Here is a 22,537-nt window from a genome sequence, read left to right on the forward strand (position 1 = left end):
AATTTATGAATTAGCAGAATTTTTTGGAATAGGTATTACTTCTGGACTACCTTTGTTCTATTTTTGTGATGTCACAAAAATATTTAAGTAATCAATATAAAATCAGATTTCCTTGTCAGTAGTTTTATCTGTGGGATAAGGTGTAAAAATATGGATGGAGCCTATGTGATTTCTACAGAAACTGAATGTTCAGGGTAACTCAGAATATTTGTTGTAGCAGTTACTGTATATAGCATTTTTCCCATAATAATAACTTACCAAGGGATGAAGAACCATTGTACTAAAGCACTTTTAAGCAAACCTGTCAATTAACTTTTTGCTTCTGAAGATTGTTGGGGTGTGTGTGTGAAGGGAGAATAAGATAAGCATATACTATCTATGGTTGTAACTGAGTACTTAGATGTATTCTCAATTACATAGTTGAAAAGTTGCAGCTTTGAAATTCTTACATAACCCTCTATTCATGAAATGTAATTACTACTTGGCTCAAGAAAGCAATATCTTTGGACATGTTAATATATCTTCTCAGATAGACTATTATCCTCCAGATGTTTAATATTTCATTTCATATCACCCATGCCCATAACAGCATGGAATTGTGGGAGCTGTAGTTTAAAAAGACTAAGTATCTCTTAAATACCTACTATTCGTGGCAATAATGTTGCTCAACAGATTATTGTGAAATAGAATTAAAATTTAAAACGGCTAAAAGATGTTTACCCATTTGAATAATAAAATTGTTTCTCCAAATTTCTTTTTTCAGAAATAAGAAGCAATGAATATGATGGGACTTACTCCACAGTAAAATATTTGCTGTCTCAGAACTAAAATGTCAATAGGATCCTCTCTACTTTTTGTTTCTCCTTCCACTGCTGCTCTCGCTGCTCATAACATCATTTTATTATCAAAGAATGGTAGAGAAAAGTAGAGCAAAGCTAATAGTCTTTCTCTTGTAGTCTCCCTGGATGTAGTGTTTTCATATGTGTCTTGAACTTGACCTCTTTCGAACGACACAAAGGTCCAACACACATTTTAAAAAGTTATATTTAAATTTTAATGTTTTTTTTTAATTCTGCAAAGCTATTTAATAACACTCTCTCAAAACACGGAGCATAAATCTTTCAGGATGGTCATAGAATAGAAACTGATGGACAAAGCAAAGAAGCTTAGCAAATGCCCTGAAGCAGCTTTCTTTCTTTTACATAGATACCTACTACAGATGAATGTTCACATGATTTTTAAAAGGCTTTATTATGATTTAATCACCATGGTGCTGATACTAAAAATATAATTTAGTAAAGAATGGAGTTTGCTTTTTTAATACCCCACCCCTCATTATAAAAATGTTCTTTGTAGTGAGGCAATGGGGGCATTAGAAAGATTTACAGTAACAATATAAGTGACTATAATGAACTTGGGAACAAGGGAGTATTGTTATGATAGAGATCTTCTAGCATTTCTATCAGCACAAATATTGAGGGACACAGTCTCCTTTCTGTGTATCTGTATATTAATATTAACATGAGCAGTAATTACAGGTACTTGGGATAAAGTTTATTTATGAGAACATAATACTTAAAGGTAAGAGCTGTAAAAATTAAATATATCTACCCGTAACAAAACCATTATCAACCATGGTTTTTCTGCAATATTTCAATTACGTTTATTCAGAATATCTCAGCATCTTTATATTCTACTAATATTAATATTAATTTTGCAAACTTTATTTCAACTAATAGAGCTAAGCTTGGGGACTTGTCCTTATTTATTGAAGGACAGAACTGGCCACATCATCATTTGTGTAACTAAAAACCCCTCAAATCCTGCTGGTACAGCATTAATCCTTTGCAAGTCTTATTAAATGAAAAGTTGGTAACCTACATTGAAGGTTTTGTTTCCTAGCTTCCAAGTTTTAACTTAAAATTTTTACATCTTGTTGTTTATCTTTTTAAGTAGACGAGCCTGTTCCTACATGTCAGTGATTCAGTGCAACCATTACCAAAATCATTACCAAGCTTTGATCAAAGAAAAGATAAGCAGGATAGAATCCAGATAGCACTTTTACAACACTACATCAAAATTTTCCAGTTAATACTCCAAGTTCAGATAGCCTCAGAAAATACCATAGGATAAAAAGGGTTTTGTTCTGTTTGTCTACAGACTGCCCCATTCTCACCTGTTAATTGTTTCAGATAAGCAAATGATGGAAGCAACTGTGATAGAATTTGACCATGTGGCCAGAACTTGTGGAAAAGAATTTAAAGGATGAATTCACCATGAACACACTGCAATCAGTAAGTATTTCCATCTTGGACATCCATTACTATGAAGATTATTTATGTATTTATTTTATCATTTTGGCTTATATATAACTATTTCTGATGGCTTCAAATGGCTTTCAATTAACTTAAACTTTAAATCTAGAATATCAATAGTATAATCAATACAGCAAGAACATTTTAATGTATCACTTATTTGAGCAGCAGATCTTTAGTCATCTCCATATGCTGTTCTGCAAAGCTACAATTCTTTGAAAATAGGAGATTCTGGGAATTGTAATCCACAAATCTTAAAGTTGTTAAGGTTGAGAAACACTGATCTAAGGGGGCGGGGCATCGCTGAGAAGACTTGAATATGTGATCTCTGGCAGTTACAGACATTGGACTTAAAAACCCAATCTAATGATGCATGCTGATCTGTCAGTTTTATCATTTTGTTTAAATACACAGTTTGCTAATATAGAATATCCAAATCTGGTTTAACATGTGAAGTTTGTACACCTAGAACAGTTGTGAGGGGGTACTTGGAAAATGCAATTAGTAAGGGTTTTCCACTTGTGGAAATAATTTAAATGGAAGAAATGTATCATGCTTTTTTATTCAAAAAGTCAAAATAATCTAGTTCAGCTACAGTTTCTTAACAAAATTAATTTTATTTAAATTTGAATACATTGAATTAATTTTGCTGTTCATTCCTCAGGCTGTAAAGTTATTCATAATATTTATCTTGACTCAATCTTCTTGGTGGTTTCTTTACATCAAGGGACATTGTACAATGTGTAATATAGTCTTGCTAATGGGCTCACTTTCAAGTATTTGCCCTCAAGGTTACTACTATTGTAGCATTATTTGCAGTGATAACTCAAATTTTAAAAGGTGTGAAAAGAGGGTGTGGTTCTCCACAATTACCCTAAAGTTATTTTCAAGGGTAATTTTCTGTACTTTCTAATTTGCTTCAAACGATTACATCTGGCATGAAAAAGCCCTTTTTTAAAATCTCTTAAATGTTGGGATAACTGATTTCAGTATCCAGCCCCTTGGAAATTGCTGAATCATTACCAAAAAGAGAAATATTGTGTAATTGTGAGCATTTGAAAAAAGTTCTAAAAAATATGAAGTGACTATTATAATTTAGCTTCTGTTCTTGAGGCTGAAGAATTACATACAATGGGAACTTAATTTTTGGCCAAAGCCAAGTTCAAATCTCATTTTATAAATCTCCTTATGAACCATTTAGTCCAATGAATGCTAAATTTGTGTCTTATTTATTTTACAATAATGGAAACTGCACATTATTAGTTGTATCCCAGACTGTATAAAGAATTATTTCAGGGGAAAAAAATCTATATTGACTCTAATCAGGTTAATGTTTCTCTTCTATTTACAGCACTGGAAGTATAGCAATCTAGTCTTCATTGAAAGTAATGGGCAATGGGGGAAAATGAGTGTTGGATCTAAAAGTTACCAGGCCACATATGTAAAAAGCAGCTAACTACTATCTGTGGCTCATGGGCTATGAGTTGGTCAAATGTCTTACAAAGATAAGCAAAATTTGGAAGTAGTTGAAATAGAAAACAAACGTCCAAAGAAACATGTAAAACATTTTTACTACATGTCAACCTTTGTTACTGATAAGAATATTAATACTTTAAATAGACTGTCCTCTTATATAGTTTGCATAGTAATTCGTAGTTGTCTTGACCCCTTAACAGTTCAGCTAGTTTGTATTTTTAAAATAAGGTTTCATGCTGGAAATAAAAAATAAGAACTTCCATATATTTTCATATGGGTTAGATCAGCTTTTGTAAATCTCTGGCATCAGAGGAATGCCAAGATATTTTCAAAATTATAACCAACATTATACAATTTAAAGGTATGAACATGTATTTGCAAATCTGGGTTTACCAACATTTTCTCCAAATGTCCCTTTTTCTGCGGATGTATTGTCACATCAGAGTTGTTTTCAAGTTTAGTTTGTCAAAGAACAAAGCAAACAAATAACCTTTGAAAGAATTTTTGCAGGGAAAGAAGAGATAAACAAAGTGTTAAATATTATTCTCTTGCTTATACTTTTTTCCCTTTTAGTTGCTATCACAATGCCCACATTAGTCCTGAAACTCAAACAAGGCAATGTGAAATTTATAGTGTTCTTTTGTAATAAACATACAGTTCCATTTTAAGCTTGTGTGAATGTACCATACAGATATTGTTAAGTGAAAGAAGGTCTATCTTCAATCTTTGGGCAGTAGATATCTTTGGAGATAAAAAGTAAAATTATAATGTGTTAATGAGAACGTTAACATTGTGACTCATACACTAAACTGAGACCCCTATCAATTTTGTGTGTTAGTAATTATCCTTTTCAAGGCTACTACTTCTAAACTCTGCTTTTCTGTAGTCTGCATTCTGTGACCATGAATACCTCAGTCCTCACTTTTTGAGAATTCACCTAAGGTTTTTCTCTTAAAATTATTTTAATTCTCTGAAAATAATGATTTTTTCAGATTGCTATTAGCTATCTTTTATAGATGGAACTAAGTAGGAATGCATTTCCAAACTATATATTTTTATTTATATAACAGAACTAGTTGTTGAAGTTTTGGACTAGAACCGAACAAATCCAAGATTAGGTCTTCATTTGAACAAGGAATCCTGGATAACCTTTTGAAACAGGCTAAGATATAGTGATTGACTCAACATTGTAAGCAAAAAGGATGTAAAAATGATAACCAATAAAATAAATATTAAGACATTCAAAATATTCTTGTTTTTTGTTGATGTTTATTTTAGATATTCTTATGCTACCTTTCAAAGTGATAGGGATAAATAAAAACATATAAGTAACATTAAACAAATGAAAACAAGCTATGATACACCTCTACTCCATAATATCAAACCCACAGTGCTCACTTTTCTTGCCTCAAAAATTCCTTTTTAATCTCTGGATAACTCATGTAGATTACCTTTAAATCTCTTTATCTTCTTCCTCTCTGGTTTTAAAGTAAATGACACAGTTCTTTTGCTAATGTCATGCTTCGTAACTTGTCTGAATTAACAAGGTTAACCACCAAGAGTTATTTTACATGCCATTAAGGGTTATTTTACTAGGAACTTGAAAAGTATGAGAAATAGCACATAACAAATATCTCCACATATTTACATTTTTCATTAGAAAATGTAACCAACATGACATATTACTATCTTATACAACTCTTGCTTCATGTAATAAACACCAACACATTTCCATCTCCCCACCCCCACCCCAAAGACATTTGTAAGAAATAAGTATATCTACTGTAATAATGGGACTCACTAGAGATATCATATTTTTTGCTTTGAATTTTCTGAGTAATTTACTAAGTGGTCACAGTTTATTGAGAATGATTAATTAGAAAATAGAAATTCATGATACTGAATAGTAGCATTAATCTAAGCAATAAGGAATCTTCAGTTTATCTTTGTTCCACATTTTTAGTCAGTGTTTGGTTAGCATTTTATTTATAGCTCTTTTAGGGAGGATATAAACCTTGATAGAAGTGCTCTTAATCTTATATCCAAGTTTTCATGAATGCAAGCTTATGTAGTATATAGAATAACAGAGTTGGAATGGACCTTGGAGGTCTTCTAGTGCAACTTCCAGAAACCCGTACACCACTTGAGACAAATGATTATCCAACATCTTCTTAAAAACTTCCAATGGTGGAGCATTCACAACTTCTGGAGACAAGTTGTTCTGCTGATTAATTAATTGTTAGGAAATTTCTCATTAGTTCTAAGTTGCTTCTATCCTAGATTTGTTTCCATCCATAGCTTCTTGTCCTACCTTCAGGTGATTTGGAGAATAGTTTTAGTTACAAATCCATCTGGTGGTGATGCTGTCTAACTCACATTTTTCTACTTTATCTAGCAGTAGGTTATGATCTAGTTTATCAAATGCCTTACTGAAGTCCAAGTAAATTATATTGACAGTATTCCTCTGGTCCACTAATTTTGTCACTTTGTCAAAGGATCCAATAAGATTAGTCTGGCATGATCTGATGAACCTATATTGGCTTTTGGTTATTACTTTGTTTGCTTCTAGGTGTTTGCTGATTCGTTGCTTGATTATCTTTTCCAGAATCTCTCTAGCTGTATGTTCCATTTGTGGGTTTCATCCCACAAGGTTTTCGTAATGGCAACCATATCATATCTGACTTCATTTACTTGAATTACTAATTCACCTGTTTATTCCTCATACTCTGTGCATTGGTGTATAGACAGTTGAGTCCATTTTGATTGACCCTATGTTTAATGTCTACATAACCTGTGTTGTGTCTGACTGCCCCTACTTTCTTGCCTTCTGTTTGATTAGTGCACATGGTTTTGCTTGACAGCAAGGTTGATAATTTTATCTGCACAAAGATCTATGTTACATGCACTGATAACCCTATTCATTTTAGATTGATGGGGATACACCCAATTTCGTTGTATTTAAATACAATGACAATAAAGATTATACTTACTTATACTTATATAAATGTTTTGTATCAATTAATTATCTGTCCCTGCTGTTCAATTTAAATGTTTATCCAGAAAATCTGTGAATTTAATGCCAAGTAACTCAGTCCCCTTCTTTGATGGATGCAAACCATCTCTTTTGTACAGTTTTTCATTGGACCAGCCGCAGGCATTATGACTAATAAAACCAAAGCCTTTCCTTTTACTCCTTTAGCCACACATTAAACTCTGCTACACACTGGTCTTTCCCTTTTTGTTCCTTATATACTAGTAAAAACCTCTGAAAAGATAAGCCTACAACCTATACTACTAAGTTCATACTGCCAACTCTGGAAATCATTGTGCACATAAAGTACATCTTTTTGGGACTCATTATTTGTGCCAAGATGTATTGTATAATAGCATACACATCACAGTCCTTACTGGCATTCTTTTTTTTTTTATAAACAATTATTTATTTTTTAACAAGGACAAACAAACATAAAAATAAAAAAATCTTCCATTACAAATTGTAGAAAGTGTGTCAGTGTCAGTGTTCCAAGTATCATGTAAAATTAAATCAGAGTCCAAGGCAAAACGATCCTTAAAGTTTCAATTTAATAAAGCAGACATCTTAGCACATCTGTGAAATCCCAATTCTAAAGAAGATCAAGGATCTTCCATCCTGGGATTCCATCCAGTTAAAAGTTCATTACCTTGTCCCCACACCCACAAATCCATCACATGGTCCAATCTTCTTCCACACTGGCATCTCCACCCAGCTGCTTCCGGTCAGTTGTAAAAGTGCGGAGACAAAAGATGACCTTGATCTTCTAGAAAAGAATGACAACAACACATTCCACAATCCTACTCCTTTCTATTCCCCTCTCCCATCAACTATACTAATGAAACAGCATAATAAAATAAGAGAAAGTGTGTCAGGCCAAAGATCCTAAAAGGGATATAATTGCAGGCCTGACCGGCGGCCTCTCCTCAGAAAAGAAAAAAAAACATTTCCTGAAAAGAGAATAACATAAAAGTTAGCATAACACAATTAACCACCTCTCCCCCCCCCCCCGGGGACCTTTGGCTTATTGGGAAACTTCTCATGGAATTGTTTTACTAACTTCTCCACTTTTAAGTTCCAGCTTTTCACCCAAGTGGCTTCAGACAAAGGGTAACCCTTCCATTGCACTAAATACTGTAAGTGACCCCTATTCAGCCTGGAGTCTACAATCTTTTCCACCTCAGATTGTAGTTCCCCTTCTATCACTACAGGAGGAGAGAAAGCTTGGGTGTATGTTCTTATGCTAGACCCAATTACTGGTTTCAACAAGCTACAATAAAATTCTGGGTCAATTTTCCCTAGACTTCTGGGTAGACTGAGTTGAACTGTAACTGGGTTAACTATCTTCACTATTGGGAATGGACCTAGAAATTTTGGACCAAATTCCTTGCTAGGCATTCCTAATCTTATGTATTTGGTAGACAAAAAATCTTTGTCCCCCACATGGAAGCGAGCAGTGTTTCTCAGCTTGCTTCTTGTAGGCTTCTGCTGCATCTGCTAGAGCCTTCTTTGTATTCTCCCATCCTTTCTTTAGAATGTCAAAGAGCCAAGGTGGCGCAGTGGTTAGGGTGCAGTACTGCAGGCCACTTCAACTGACTGTTATCTGCAGTTCGGCGGTTCTAATCTCACCAGCTCAAAGTTGACTCAGCCTTCCATCCTTCCGAGGTGGGTGAAATGAGGACCCAAACTGTGGGGGCAATATGCTGACTCTGTAAACCGCTTAGAGAGGGCTGAAAGCCCTATGAAGCGGTATATAAGTCTAACTGCTATTGCTATAATGTCCATCCATTAATTCAAAGACATGGAGGAGGGAGGTTCTCTAGACAGCTCAGGCATGGGAACAAGTTCCATGCCACTGGTAATCTGGAAAGGAGTAAATCCAGTGCTGCTATGAACTGCATTGTTGTACGCCACTTTGGCGAAGGTAGCAAGTCTGACCAGTTGTCTTGCTGATAGTCCACATAACACCGGATGTATTGTTCCTTCACTGCATTGGCTCTTTCTGCTGTGCAGTTCATGCTGGGATGAACCTCTGAGCTCAGTTCTTGTGTGGACCCAATGGATCTCAGGACCTCTCTCCAGAACGTGGCTGTGAACTGGATTCCGTGGTCTGAAATGATCCTCTTGGGTAATCCGTGCAGGCGATAAATGTGTTTCACAAACATTTTCGCTAATTTCTTTGTGGACGGCAACTCTGGGCAAGTGATGAAGTGCACCTGCTTGGAAACCAAGTCAATGACTGTCCAGATTACTCTATTCCCACTGCTTTCTGGGAGTCCCACGATGAAGTCCATTGCGACCTCTTCCCATGGTCGGTTAGGGCTGGCTACTCGTTGTAGCAGTCTGGGGACTTCTCCGGCAGTGGTTTCATTGTTGTGCAAGTAGCACAGCTTTTTATGTAATCTTCCACCTCTGATTCATCTTTAGCCACCAAAATTGATGCCTGGAGAAGTGGAGCGTTTTTAGGAATCCAAAACGCTATCCAATCTAGTTCCGCCTCATGGCTTCGTTGTAGAACTTCCAGGCTCAACTCCACGGGGATGTACAGTTTGGACCCCTTCCAGGCTAATCCATTTTCCATTGTTAGGATTTCCTGGTTGTTGTTGAGCCACTGGTCTGTTGGGAGTGCCAATTTCATATCTGTCATCAGCTTATCCGGGCTTTTATTACTAACATGCTAGTTAGTATCCCCAACAAGTTTTTGGGTACTTGTTGGACAGCTGGGGTTTTTGTCTCTGCTGCAGATTTTGGGCTCTTGGATTCAATCATCCCTGGCTGGCCCTTTTCCTCCACCGGTGGTAGCGGCTCAACCACAATCATCAATTTCCTACCACTATCTTCCCACTTTATCGTAGGCTTCCACTTGTCAAGCCATGCAAACCCCAAGATTATTTTCTCTGACATCTCTGGAGGCACAATGAATCTGAGAAGCTCGCAGTGGCGGCCCACTTGTAACTTCACAAGTTCAGTTACTAGCGTGGTTTAGGCCCTTCAAATTAGCATTCCATCTGCCTGTTCAACCTGAATGGGACAGGCTAGAGGTCTTGTTCTTATGCCTAGTTGCTTGACAATCGAGATGCTGATTAAGCATCGAGCGCAACTGGTGCTCACAACTGCTTCAACTTCCCCCTCAAACCTCATTTCAGGCACTTGGAGATTGACTTGGAAGGCGAAGGGGTGGATGGTTGCATTCACCATTGGGTCATCTTCAGTATTTTCCTCCTCCGAGGTCTCCCCCTTGGTAGGACTCTTTGTCACCTTAAGTTGTGGATCCTCTTCCAGAGGTTGTTGACCCTTTTCCTTCTCTGAGGCCTTCCCCTTGGTAGGACTCTTCATCACCTTAAGTTGGGGATCCTCTTCTAGATGTTGTTGGCCAAGATGACTCTTTTGTGGTGGCATCTGGGCCTTGTCTTTACCGCTGGGGCGGTTGGTGTGCACGTTTGTGGCAATGGGGCTGGAGCCAAGTACTCTGATGCTTTGTAGCCAAGTTGACAGCAAAGGTGGCATCTTATTGCCCCCCCCCCCAAGGAAGGGAACATTTCTAAACTTAGGAATCGCCTCATCACATTTTTCCACCATCCATTATATAGCTTGCCCCTTGGTAATCCCTTCTTCCATTGTTGAGAACCTTTTTCTGTAGGAAGGTTGGGTAAGAACTTGTTGGGGCACTGCAGAGGAGACTGGAACCGGTGGGGAGGTCAATCCCTCAGTTGGTCACTGCCCAGTTATCTGCCATGGTGCCATCTACTGAGGAAGGGCAAGTACCAATTGGAATCCCTTCCATCCATGACCTGGAATTAAGACCCATCCCAAGGTTGCCTGATTCACAGGTTGCAGTTCAACCAATGATGGCTGGCTAGGGGTTTTATATGCCAAGGGCCCCTCTGCTGGCTTGGAGGACTTTCCCATGTTGATGGCCCAGGAGGTGCCCACTGGCATCTTATCCATCCATAGTCTGGGAAGAAAGTCCAATTTAGTGGTGCTTCATTCACAAGCTGCAGCCCAATTTCCGGTGGCTGGCAAGTGAAAGATGCTGGCCAAATCCGTTCTTGCTGGCTGGGTTGAAAATCCCATCTTGATAGGGATTCTGTCTTCAACTCAGTTGCAGGGTATTGGCTCATTTAATTTATCCCCATTTGGAAGGAGTCAAAATCTCCATTCCAGGTTTTTTTCCAAGCCTTGGCTGGGGGGAAGGAGGGGGAGCATGCACTCACGTTTAGTTGTCCAAAATGGTCCTGGAAGCCCATCGGAGATGACTGCGTGAGGGTCTCCATTCATCAGATCTTCTGGCCATCCTCTAGTTGCATTGAGAATAAGCTTCTTCCCCTCCTTTCCAGCCCCCACAGGCTGGACTTCTTGCCAGAAGCAATAAATTTTAAAAGAGAAACTCCTTCACCTTTGAAGATTTGAAGAGAGGCGTCACATCTCAGCTTCTTATCTCAAAAGGCTTTCTCATAATTGTTCGCTGATATTTTACACTGACGGGTCAGTCAGCATTGGGAAACAGCAACCTCCTCAGCCCCGTGAGGGGGTTGCTGGTGATTTATTTTGAAGAGAGAATTGGGATAATGTCAGCGTTTCAAGTATCATGTAGAATTAAATCAGAGTCCAAGGCAAAACGATCCTTAAAGTTTCAATTTAATAAAGCAGACATCTTAGCACATCTGTGAAATCCCAATTCTAAAGAGCTTCCTGGGATTCCACCCAGTTAAAAGTTCATGATCTTGTCCCGACACCCACAAATCCATTACATGGTCCAATCTTCTTCCACGCTGGCATCTCCACCCAGCTGCTTCCGGTCAGTTGTAAAAGTGCGGAGACAAAAGATGACCTTGATCTTCTAGAAAAGAATGACAACAACACATTCCACAATCCTACTCCTTTCTATTCCCCTCTCCCATCAACTATACTAATGAAACAGCATAATGAAATAAGAGAAAGTGTGTCAGGCCAAAGATCCTAAAGGGGATATAATTGCAGGCCTGACCGTCAGTTGGTTACAGTATTTCTATGCATCTCTTCCATAGTCATCCCCTGCTTTTCATATCAAATTGCATATTTTAAATTCACATAAATTCATGTATATAATGATTATTATATCAACCTTAATTTGATTATAATTGTTTTTACATCCTTTTATATATAATATTCAAAATCTAGAATAGGATTATATGATAACATTCTATAAAATCATCCAATCGCAATACATCTTTATAACATATTCTAGATAAAGCTTTTAAACCTCCTCTCATATTCTCCATGTCTTGTTTATATAAAATTTCATATTATCAAACTAACCTCTCTCTCTCTCTCTCTCTCTCTCTCTCTCTCTCTCTCTATATATATATATATATATATATATATATATATATATATATATATATATATATATATATATATTCATTCATTCATTCATTCATTCATTCATTCATTATTAATCATTATTTAACTATAGCTATTGGCACTTCATTTTATACATACTACTAGTAAACTAAATTTAGTTTAGTTTTTATTATACATTTTCATTGCATCAACCTGTATCTTTCCAGTAATAGTGCAGTCTTATATCTATTTCCATTTGTAGCATTAATATTCTAGTTACTTTCTTAATAAATCTTGTATGAACTTCTCTTCGCAACATGTTGTTCCTTTCGTATCTTATAAAAGCTTGAAACCCACCATCTGTTCTTTCCATCATTGATAAACATCCTCAATTTTTCCATCAAATTTTTCTGTTTTGTATTTGATATTTTCCAATCTCATTTCAATTCTCTCTGTCACAACTAATAGATTTTGAATTTCAAACATAATCATTTGCAATGTTACAGTTTCTTTTTCCTGCTGAGCCATTCTTCCAATTTTGCAGGTACTGCCACCATAGGATTCAAGGCTATTTTAATAAACTTCAAACATCTTTATTTATTAACTTTCAAGTCAAAATGTTGTCTCCCCTCCACTAGCTAGTGATAGAACTCCCAAAAAGCACCTGTAAAAACAACTTGTCCTCTTCCTACTCTCACTGTCAGTAAATGAACTGAAAGAACCTTGAATCTCAAGTGATCAAAGAGAAAGAAGAAAAAACAATGTATCCAGCCTCCAGCCTTTAAGTGGCAGTGTAACTGCTTTTCCTCCTATTGTTACAACCCTCTTTATAATCCTTCTTTTTATCTTCTTTATATTCCAACGTTAAGAGAGAAAAAAATCCTTAAATGAAGATCAAAAACAATCCAATCAATTCAATCAAATGTTATAAAAAAGAAGGAAAATTTATTTAATCCATAAGTGTAAACAAAAGTGAAAAAAGAAGAAAAATTAATCCATTCAGTTTAAAAAATAGGGAGTCTTTGCAAAAATTCCATCCATGAAAAAAATTAGAAACAGGATAACACACTAAGTTTAATATAGATTAATTTCGCTACTTACAGTCTTCTATCTTCAATTTTAATTTAACTTATTTTTTGGGGGTAGTCTCTTTTTCTAATAATAAAATTTCCTCACCAATTCAACCCATTTTCTCCTTTCGCTTTCTTTCCATTCCGGAGCTGTCCCAACTTCAGCAGCTTCATTAGCTGCGTTTCTGTCACCAGAAAAAAAGGCTATTTCTGGATCTTTCAGAGACTTTGCGGTGTCCCTGAGATCAGCAGGAGGTACCCTTCTCAATCTCCATCTCTGCAGGACAGTTTAGGTCCAAATGGACCACCCAGCGGCAGAAATATAGACTGTGATCTTGGAGCACCAGGATTGCATGTTGTGCCATTGTGATGTTAGCCCCTTTCTCCCCCTTACTGCCATTCTTAACTTCCTTAAGAATACACATCTTGACTCTGCAGGCAATAGCACCTGGCAGACACCTGTCATCTCTTTCAAAACCTCCATATCCTTTCCTAAATTTACATCGCTTACAATTGAATCACCAACCAGGAGGTGGCTTGACTTTTTGGATATCTTCCTCAGCCTGTGTGACTGATGTGTAATACCTGATTCACACTTCCCCGTTTCCAAAGTAAATTCTTCATCTGAAACCATGACCCCCTTATTTGAGTTATCATTATCACAACTACCTTGACCTCTGACTTTAGTGTTCCTATTAAGGTCTATTAAGCAAGGGCACTGTATCTGTTATATTGAGACATAGTGAAAGCTTTGTGTTTGTGGTTTACAGCTCTTACCCTGCCAGATCCCACAGTTGTCCATATGCCATTTTTCCTGAATTCCTTAAAATCACAATCTCAAGTGCACTAACCCTGAATGTATTATTACTATTTTTGGTTTATAGTTATATGATCCGTGCACCATAAGGACACTACCTTTGTCCTCTGCACTCCCTCACAGTCATCCCCACTCACAGCCAGCAGCTCCTCCCACCAGCCTCTGGGAAGTTAAATGCAATGTAGGCAGGTTCACTCTACCTTTGTCCTCTGTATTCAGTCTCCAACACATTTTATTTCATTTATAGCAAGTATTAACTCATCTGTTATTAGTTAACATCCATTCAGAACTTAAATATAAGATTCGTGTTTCGAAAAAGACATATTTTGATGCCAACAGTTCCATAGTCAAATCTTGGTAATCCTAAATACAGTTGGAAAATTTATCCTTGAAATCTTATAATTAATTGGTGTTTAACAATGGATTATTAAACATAACTCAGTAGAAAGCAATGTTCTATATTCTTATAGTATATCTTGATGCTGTCCATCCTGAAAGGGATAGGGTAAGAGAATTAAATACTGAGCCATGGTGATTTACTGAGGATTGATCAATGAAATTACACATATTAGTTTCATGTGTTCCATCATCCCAGATGTTGATCTCCCAAATGGTTGGTATACTGAGAATTAATCTATTCTCTTCCAGATTTGAAAATTATTACTAACATTACTATGAATAATTTGCTGAAATTGTCTTGCAATTTTTCAAAAAAGTTTTTTTTTCTTCTCTAAAAGTGGAGATTCTTTAAAACTTGAAAAATGTTTCAGAATTTCTGTTGAGCTTTTGGTGGACTGATCTTTCCTCTGTCTCATACCTCTCATTCACTCAGAAGCTCTTGGATTTCCATACTTCCTAATTTGAAAAAGCTCAATTGAAATATATTGAAGCATAGAAAGCCAAGGAAATTGCAGGCTGCTGGAAAGAGAATTCTCTAAAAAGTCACATATTTCTTGGTCATCTCTTAAGTAAACAGGAGCAAGATATTTTATTTTTACCATGGGGCTTATAGTGGGGGAGATCACATTGTGTGCTAGCCAACGAGTAGGTAGGCTGAACATTTTCTTGAAGGAATAAGTTCACCCATTCTATATGTCAGCCAGTGATAAGACTTAACCAATAAGGTCATTTTGTAAATAATGTTTTTCTTTCTGAAATCTCTTCATTGTTTAATTCAGATTGTCTTGTGTATTCCATTTTTAAAATATAATTTAAAATATAATTCTAAAATAATTTAATTCTTCAGGACTCTATTTGCAGTGTTGATCTAGGGTAGGCAACGATCCTCCAAACTCATATAGCTTGGGGGTCTACTGTTTGTTGGTCAAAGAGAATGAGTCTTAAGAGAAAACCTGTAGGAAAAAGGTTTGGCATGACTAACATCAATTGATGAAAAATTATTACAAAATACATACAGAGAGACGTGAAAGAGAAAAAAGGTAACAATAGTGCCAGGATTCATAATTATAATACCTGTCTCTTAATATACATTTATCTTGCTCTGAGAACGTTAAGTTTTGTTTATGTTCGAGTACATGATGAACAAAGAAGCATTAGCTTTGTTCATAGCACCTCTAGGTATAATTTTAAGAACACCTGTTACAACCCCCTTCTTTTGCAAAAATAAAAATTCATATTAAGCTACTGTGTGAACATGCAATCAAAAAATTAACTGTAACTCAATCTACTACATGAAGAAAATGGCAGAACATACCATAATATTTCCATGATCTTTAAAATCTCTAGTTTCAACCACCAGAATATCTGGAATGTATCCAGCCTTAAACATATCCAAATATATATCCCTCCCTTGATTACTTCCTTCTTGTATTGCCTATCTTGAATGCTATAGTGGCAGAATGCCAAGTACAAGAAATTCTATTTCTGGTCATTATAATTGTAAGTAAGCATATTAAGAATACTGATAGCCTGGGAAAGTAATATATTCCAGACTTTGACATTTCAGATTGGCAACTGACACTTTTAAGGGACTGAAACTGTTGTGGGAAAGGGGGCACTTGAAATGCAAATAATCATACCTCACATAAATACTAGGGAAAGTTTTATATCTAGACAAAGCTATGTGGCATCTGAAACTTATGAGTTTCTAATTTGCTCAAGATTGGCATTGTATTTTTCTTATTCCTGGCCCTAAAGAATCTTGGAGTGGTCATTCTGCTTTTCTGGCTTCCAGCTACCTCACACTTCAGACCTTTTACTGCAGATTTCCCTCATGACAATCTGTCTATTTTATGATGTTGCTAAAACTCAATTTTCAAGGTACATTGGGGGTACAGATTAAGGGGGAATGTAGAGCATAGTAATTGAAATCTGCTTTTCAGCAATTTTGTAGTTGGGAATTGTTTGAAAAGAGTATAATTTTTAGTAATACTTGCCTGTATAAAAAACTTATTAAGACTCTTAAGATAAGTGGATAATACAATTTCAAGCAAATGAAGGGTTTCACAGAAAACTCATGGATTTAAAGCATACATTTTTTTAGTGAACATAATAAAATGTATGCTGTGAAATATCTGCATTCAATATGTGATAAAAAAACTTTTGTTTCTCAAAGTCTTGCTTAACAACTTTTCCAACATTATCTATAAATATTTCTCTGGATATATTTATTAGAGCTTAATTGTTGTATTTGTATTTGTATTTTATTATTTGTATGCCGCCCTTCTCCGAGAGGACTCAGGGCGGCGAACAATTCAAGGGGCTGTTGTGGGGAAGGGGTTGCCATTTAGACTTAGGAATTGTGTTCAGAATGTTTGGATAAGAATTTATTGCATAATTTAAACATCTCATATTTTCCAAATAATTATTAACAGCAGAAGGTCTCCCCCCCCCCCAATAAGTATAGCAATAGCAGTTAGACTTATATACCGCTTCATAGGGCTTTCAGCCCTCTCTAAGCGGTTTACAGAGTTAGCATATTGCCCCCAACAACAGTCTGGGTCCTCATTTTACCCACCTCGGAAGGATGGAAGGCTGAGTCCACCCTGAGCCGGTGAGATTTGAACAGCCGAACTGCAGAACTGCTCAGTTTAACCACTGAGCCACCTTGGCTCTATCTAAGCATCTAAGAGAAATGCTATTAAAACATCTAGGCATAGCTTTTTATACACATTAAGAGAATATAGTCATTCATAGAAATATATAGCTCTAGAGATACTTTTGTTAGCATTCATAAACTGGATTATTCATATAGAGCATATCCACATTGAATAATGTCTGAATCTACAATTATAATCCAGGTATATATGATGAAATTTATACAGGCCAGATTGAAACATTAAAGAGACATAGAAGAGATGTCTCTGACTCTTAAAACAGATGGGCTACTCTCAATAGCATGGTAAGAGCCTACCGTCCAATTCTAAAATTAAACAGAGGCCACTGATGATGTTACAATTACTGTATTTTTCTGAGTCTAAGACACATCTTTTTTTCTTAAAAAAGAGGCTGAAAATCTGGGTGTGTCTTATACACTGATTACAGCATTTTTTGCCTCCCAAAGCCCCGCCTCCTTCACCAAAATGGCCATGCATATCCTTATGGAGGCTTTCAGAGAGCTCCTGGGGGCTGGGGAGGGCAGAAATGAGCAAAAAGCAGGCTCGTTTTTTGCACCCCTGCCCCAGCAGCACTCCTTAAGTCTATGTATGCAAAAATCTTTGGCAAAATACGGGCCCATTTTTGTGAAAAATGGGCCATTTCGGGGGGGGGGGGTGTTGCAGAGTGCAAAAACTTTCCCCCTTTTGGAAAGCTCTTTAACTTATTGATGAGAATTACATTGATCAAGTTCTATGCCGGCAGAAACAAATCTTAGGTGCTACAGATTGTCAGCGATTTCCTTCTCCAGAACATGTTCTACAGGTAGGTACCTACCTACCTACTCTCTCTCTCTCCCTACTGTATTTCTCTCTCTCTCCCTCCCTCCCTCTCTCCCTCAGGGAACAGGTGCTCGCATTGCTTGGTGCCTTCCAGGTACTCAGTCAGCGGCGCTGTGCCCGGCTGGAAAGGGGGTTGCTGGGTGGCTGCTCACGAATGTGGTCACCTCATGGCTGTTCTGTTGCTGCTGCGACAGCACAACACAGCTATTCGACCCTGAGGCTGTGCCCGGCTCTTCGGTCGCAAGGGAGCAGCTGCCCGGCAACCCAAAAACAATCCCTTCCCTTTGATAAGCCCAAGGCCATATTTCGTGGGTCAAAAAAATATTTTCGGGGAAACACGATATCAATCTCATTTTTTTTTAAACACACAAAGACAAAGACATAGATTACATTTATACAACACACAGGAACCTTATGTTCCTTCTTATAGCAGTTTTAAATCAGTATGTTTTTATATACAATATTTTCCCTCCTAATACATTTCCCTTGAATTTTACCATTTTTAATCCTCTTGTTTCATTATCTTTTACTTATCTATCTATATTTTGGCTGTTTAGCTCCAGCAAACTTTGTCCCTCTTTTGTATATGTAATATTTATCCTTAGTTTGTAATTTTTATCTTTCTTAGGTTCTTATCTTTAATCTTTGTTTGTTTCCTCCAGCCACCCGTACCATTTTTATCATACCAGATAATATTCTATCTCTTCCTTTCCTTGGATTTCTTTTGTTAACTTGTCCATCTTAGCACAGTCCAGAATCTTTCTTATTATTTCATCTTCATTTGGTGTCGACTTGTTTTTCCATCTCTGCAAATGCAATCCTGATTTCAGTCTCATTTATGATGCCTAGTTTCCTTCAGAATACTATTGCCCATTACAAAAATAGCACAGTCTAAAAGTTTATCAATGAGGTATAGCCTACTCTTCTACCTCCTCATTCGCATGGTTATATTTTTGCTTACAGGATGATTTTCTATGTGTAGTTCATTTATTACTGGCTTCTGAATTCAATAAGCATGAAAATGGCTACCATCTTCCTCCCACATTCAAGCTCTTGAAACAGTTAAGAAAAAGCACATAATTTTACTGTATTAGCTCTTGGGAAGTTTGCAGTTGGATTCTCCTGAAATAGGGTCTCAAATATTCAACTTCCTTTAATACTTGTTAGTGTCCAATCTCTCAGCCTTCTTGATTTATGAAGGTTGCATGTTTTTCATGACCTTTTGACCGATTTTTTTTTGGGGGTGGGGGAGATCACTTGGATTGTTTGATTATTTATCCTGCTTTCCACACTGAAACAAATTTAGAAATTCTTGATTATTACAATCTATTAAATAAAACAAACTTTTTACTACTACGTAAAATGTTTTAATCTATTGTATTGAATTATATGAGCTACTAGAGATGTGGTGGCTCTGTGGTTTAAAGAATCTTAGTGCCACATGGAGGGATGAGCTCCTGTCATTTGTCTCAGCTTTTGCCCACCTAGCAGTTTGAAAGCATGTTCTATGTGAGTATATAAATAGGTACCACCTGAATGAGAAGATGAGTTAGTGCTTTGTGCAGACAATCAGAAAGTTACTGGTATTGGACCTTGCCAAATGTTACACCCATTTGCAAGGTGACTTTGGTGAAGGGAGAAGGTCCTGAATAATGCTGCAGAATGCCATTCGTCTTTTTTTCTAGCTGGCTCAACCTCTGGTGCACCTTGGAAAGCACCCAAGCATGAACTGAACAGGCTATCAGGCAGTCAAACTACTACTTTGTATTGGCATTGTAATCTCCTGGCTAATGTAACATCATTCATATGTCTAAAAAATAAACAAACAAATAAACAAATATTACATTTTGTCGAAAGCAATTTATATGTTTCAGCTATTGTGTGCGTGCTTTTTTGGAGAGGGAGAAGAACATTGTTTGGACTTTGCCTATATTCATTTATTTTTCTAATTTTGCTCTCAACCATATTAGCAATAGCAATAGCAGTTAGACTTATATACCGCTTCATAGGGCTTTCAGCCCTCTCTAAGCGGTTTACAGAGTCAGCATATTGCCCCCAACAACAGTCCGGGTCCTCATTTTACCCACCTCAGAAGGATGGAAGGCTGAGTCAACCTTGAGCCGATGAGATTTGAACAGCCGAACTGCAGAACTGCAGTCAGCTGAAGTAGCCTGCAGTGCTGCATTTAACCACTGCACCACCTCGGCTCTATATTGCTGACCTCAGAGTAAATTATTTTACTTACAAAGGCACTTATTTCTCAGTCCATCCTTTGTCATCCAGATATTGTAAAAGCTGCTTTCTGACTTTATTTGTTCTAGAATCTGAGAGAAGCTTCCTTCCTATACATTCTCTTCTGGGGAACCTTTTCAACGAAAAAGATCCTTTAACAAGGAATTTTCGAACATTAAAAAAGTTTCATAGCACTGATATCTCATTGAAATGGCAAAATATCCAATTTAGATTCAGATTGACCATAGGAATTTGGAATATAAATATCTCACCTATTCACACAATACTAATTCATGTGGCCAAAGTTCTCTTCTTGTTTTAACTTTTGTGGATCTTACATTTTTAGCATGCAAAAGAATCAGATATTTTATGATGTAGGCAGAATTATTTCCCCCTAAAATCAATCTCCTTTTTGTGCCCATTAAATATTGCTCAACTGTTAACGTTTAAACTCATCTCCCTATGAGATTCTTCAGACCAGTAAGAAGTCTTTCCACTTGATTAAAACCAGGAATAAACAAGACCCATAGTGCAGACTTTGTTTGGATGGATAACCTGCTTTTATCTGCCCTCTTTTCCCAGAATGTAGAAAATTGCATTATTATGATTAACCATACACTCTCCCTTTCCTTGAATAACTGTCTAGCAACTCTGTCACTATATATTTTTGTCTATAAATTTATAAGTACTTAAAATAATAATTTCCTTTTCTATCTTCTCCCTAAGATGGCTAATTTTATTCCCCCCTCTCTGCTCCTAAAGTTAGAAATCATTTAATTTCTTTTAAGTATGTAAGTCTTGTGCAAACTTGTTTTTAACTACCGTATATACTCGAGTATAGGCCGACCCGAATATAAGCCGAGGCACCTAATTTTACCACAAAAAAACTGGAAAAGTTATTGACTCGAGTATAAGCCTAGGGTGGGAAATGCAGCAGCTACCGGTAAATTTCAAAAATAAAAATAGATACCAATAATGTTTTTGAATATTTATTTCAAAGAAAAACAGTAAACTAGCGGTGTATTCAATGAAATACTTCACTCACCTCATGATGCTGATGTCCCGCTGATGATGATGTCCCGTGCAGCCGCGGGAGCGATGTCCCGCCTCCTATGACACACGGCACAGTGATTCCTATCATTGGATCACTGTACCAGAGGTGGGACATCACTATGTGGCTGCTTGCCATAACAAGGAGGAGGTGGGACATCGTTGCAGAGCGGCAGGAGGGGGAGGAAGGGGAATCGTAAGACAGCCCTGCATTACATTAGAACGTGAGGAGGGGGTATGGTGCGGTGCGCGCTGCGCGGCAAACTGACACAGAGGGAGGGGAAACTCACAGGGGCACTGGGCCATTCACGAGTGTCACCCAGCGGCATGGCCCCGCCCCTTTTTCTCTTCCATTTCGGGCAAATTTTTCACTGACTCGAGTATAAGCCGAGGCGGCTTTTTCAGCCCAAAAGTGGGCTGAAAAACTAGGCTTATACTCGAGTATATACAGTATTAGCTCTTAAAAATATCTTCCTCTTTCCATTGCTAACAGTTAAATCTAAACTGCCTATAAGGCAATTGACCTGATCAATAGCTAGGTTTACTTATAATAATTCAGTTTATGCCTTGACTCAGTCAATTATCTCAAGCCATCTACAGTGACTAGCTGCACCTGCTGCCGAATACATCCTGGTACACCCTCCATTGTTTTGGAGGCCTCCTGTTTTATGTAGTGATTCAATTTGCTCAGCACTTTATTTAAGATTAATCCAGTCATGCTAGGTCCTCACAGAAGATGTTGACACCATAGAGGACATTGAAGACTAGACTTTGCTTTCTATGAAATTTCTCTCCACTTTATGGTGCTGTTCTATATAGTTTAAAGATCAGCTCTTGTTACAGGACATCACCCACCCTATTTAAAGCTTTGACAGAAAATAGAAAGCAATTTACAAATCTGTGAGATTTAATTGATTTTTTAAATTGTCAATTACAGTAAATACAGAGATGTAAGCATTCCTGAACAGTTATAAATCAAGGCAGGGCACAATTCTTGCCTGGGTAACAATAAATATTGGCTAGACACAGTTCCAAAGACAGGGTCATATGCCAGAAAAATCCACAGAAACCAAAGTCAAACCAAAGATCCATCTCCAGAGCAAGTTCCGGTATAAATAGAAGGATTATATAAACAAGCTAGAGATATTTTGGCAGTGATTTGCTCTCAAGCTTGGTTCAATTTAGCTTCTGAACATTTCGTTATCAAACTAGGTAACATCAGCAGCAGGATTTTCATTTCCTATTCCACTTTAGCTTATATATGTCTTGTGTACAGTGTGGTCAAACGGCTAAACAGCAAGACAACCAATCAGCTGCTCAGAATTAAA

General features: G+C 37.0%; 1 long non-coding RNA gene across 1 annotated transcript in view; it reads left to right on the forward strand.

The window, feature by feature from the left end:
* The window catches only part of LOC116523042, a 56,052-nt gene that overhangs the window by 12,777 nt on the left and 20,738 nt on the right, over positions 1-22,537 (forward strand). Inside the window, exon 2 of the long non-coding RNA XR_004257025.1 lies at positions 2,193-2,294. This is a non-coding gene — a long non-coding RNA (uncharacterized LOC116523042). The remainder of the gene's footprint in view (positions 1-2,192; positions 2,295-22,537) is intronic.

The sequence above is a fragment of the Thamnophis elegans genome, chromosome Z (assembly GCF_009769535.1).
Source record: "Thamnophis elegans isolate rThaEle1 chromosome Z, rThaEle1.pri, whole genome shotgun sequence".
NCBI lineage: Eukaryota > Metazoa > Chordata > Lepidosauria > Squamata > Colubridae > Thamnophis > Thamnophis elegans.